Raw genomic sequence first — 2,465 nt, 5'->3', positions numbered from 1 at the left:
ACAAAAAAAAAAACAAACCAAGAGTTCGCATGTGATTTGACTTGAAATGTAAATAAAAGCAGGTTTTGGAAGCGGGGGTGTGTTTGAGGGGGTCTGTCCCCCCCATCCCTCATTCCTGTGTCACCACGGGGATGTCTCCAAAGGGAGTGGGACCCCAGAGGGGCTGGAAGAAGGGCTGGTTTGAGGTTGGGATCCTGCTGTCCATGTCTCCCTGCCCCAGCACGTCCCTATCCCGGTGCAGATCATCCCTCCCAGCCGCTGCCGATGGGGACAACCACTCCCTGAGGGCATCCCAAAATCCCCAGCCAAGGGAGATTTGGAGGGTTCCAGGCACAGCCTGGGCTTCCCTATTTAGGAAGAGGGTATTCCTCCTTAAACCAACCTTCCCAGCCCAAATCCCGGCCCAACCCCCTAAGGCCAAGCTCCCATAGGATTCGGGGGTTCAGCTCCCAGCCTGTGTGCTCTGGGATCTCCTGGGGTGCAGCTCAGAGCTGCTCACCTCGTTCCATCCCTGCTCTTTCCCCCAGGTGTGACCAGATAGGTGGAAAAAACCCCTTGGATTGTCCCCATGGGGGTGGCTGAGCTGGAGCCATCCCAGGGTGAGATCCCTGCAGGACCCTGGTGTGGAGGAGGAAGCAGGAACCCCACCGTGCCCTGTCCTGCTGTCCCTGTCCTGTCCCTGTCCCGCTGTCCCTCACCCTGCCCGGCGCGAGGAGCTGCTGCCCTCTAGTGCCAGCTGCTTCCCGGCTCCGCATCCCACCTGGACATCGCAATAGGAACGGGATGCTTTGGGTTGGAAGGGACCTTAAAGCCCTTCCAGTTCCAACCCCCTGCCATGGGCAGGGACACCTTCCACTAGCCCAGGTTGCTCCAAGCCCTGTCCAACCTGGCCTTGGACACTTCCAGGGATCCAGGAGCAGTCACAGCTTCTCTGGGCAACCTGTGCCAGGGCCTCCCCACCCTCACAGGGAACAATTTCTCCCTAAAAATCCTGTCTAAATCTACCCTTCTTCGACTTAAAGCCTTTCCTCCACTGTTCTCCTTCACCTTCTCCAAAAGAACCCACAGGGACTGGCTGCCCTCCCAGCCATTTTGGGATGATGATCTTGCGGGATAATTCCTGCTGCTGGGACAAAGTCTGGATTTCACACCAAGCTGCACAAAACAGTTATTTTTGGTGCTTCCACCCCACAGCTCCTGCTCTGGCTTGATGCTGCACCTCCACCTCCAATCCCATCCGTATCATTCCTACATCAAAGGCCAAAGGGCCTCCAAAGCAACAATTAGCAAATATTTAATCAAACTCCAAAATGCTGCAATTCGCCCCAGAAATGCTCTTTAATTTTTTCCCCCTCTCCTTTAACATGCTCTAAAATACGCCTGATTCCCAGAGCCTGGAACATGCAGGGAGGGAAGAACAATCAAAGATTGCCAATGATTCTTTTCAACCTGGTTCTAAAACCCCAATTCCCCCAGCACATTCCCACCAACGTCCATCCCACTGCACTGGAGCTCCAAGAACAAGACAGGAAGCGAACAAGGGTTTCAAGCATGTAAAAAATAACTGTGATATTTTATTACAAGAAGAAAAAAACAAGCAGTTTACAAAAAAAAAAAAAAAAGGACAAACACTACGCCAGGGACTTTGGTGCTGGGATCAGACCGTGCTGGATCTACTCCAAATCCAGAGAAAAAGGAGTTACATGAACACAGGAGAAGCCACGGGATGCTGTGCCCAGGGACACCAGTGCCTCGGGGCAGGGGCTGTGGTGGATCAGGCTGTGGGATTGGTGCTGGGAATTCCTGCAGAGGTTTCCCAGCTCTCCACAGCCAAGGTGGTTCTGCCATCCCCAGCCCTCGGCTCCTGCTTTAACAAAGCCCAGCCTCTTCCCTGTGTATCCCAAGGATTCACACACTCAGCCCAGCCCAGCTGATATACCAAGGGGCCACACAGGTCCCGGGCACACAGACATTCCAAAAAGCCAAAGTTTTCCATGAGTTTTGGCCGTGAGGGCGGGCGAAGCGGCAGCTGGGGTGGGTGTTTGTGTGTGTGTGTGTGTGTGTGTTAGACTTTGTGTGGTACATTTTGTGTGGTACAGAAAGAGCCAGGTCTGGACACCCTTCAGGCAGCACCTGGGAAGTGGAGCTGTTTTTAATGCACCGAGTTTGGGCACTTTTTGTGTGATTTCGTAAGAAATGAAGAATAAATGAGAAAGCGAACGACTCGCCCGGAGAAGCTGTGGCTGCCCCTGGATCCCTGGAAATCTCCAAGGCCAGGATGGACGGGGCTTGGAGCAACCTGGGCTAGTGGAAGGTGTCCTTGCCCTTGGCAAGGGGTGGAACTGGATGATCTTTAAGGTCCCTCCCAGCCCCAACCATCCCATGATCTGTATGATCCTGCTCCCAGCCCTCACCTCTGAAGCACCACATTATGGAACACAGAGCAGGACACAACCCAAACCTGT

The sequence above is a fragment of the Neopelma chrysocephalum genome, unplaced genomic scaffold (assembly GCF_003984885.1).
Source record: "Neopelma chrysocephalum unplaced genomic scaffold, ASM398488v2 Primary Assembly neopelma1_345, whole genome shotgun sequence".
Classification (NCBI taxonomy): domain Eukaryota; kingdom Metazoa; phylum Chordata; class Aves; order Passeriformes; family Pipridae; genus Neopelma; species Neopelma chrysocephalum.
Note: the sequence above shows the minus strand (reverse complement) of the source record.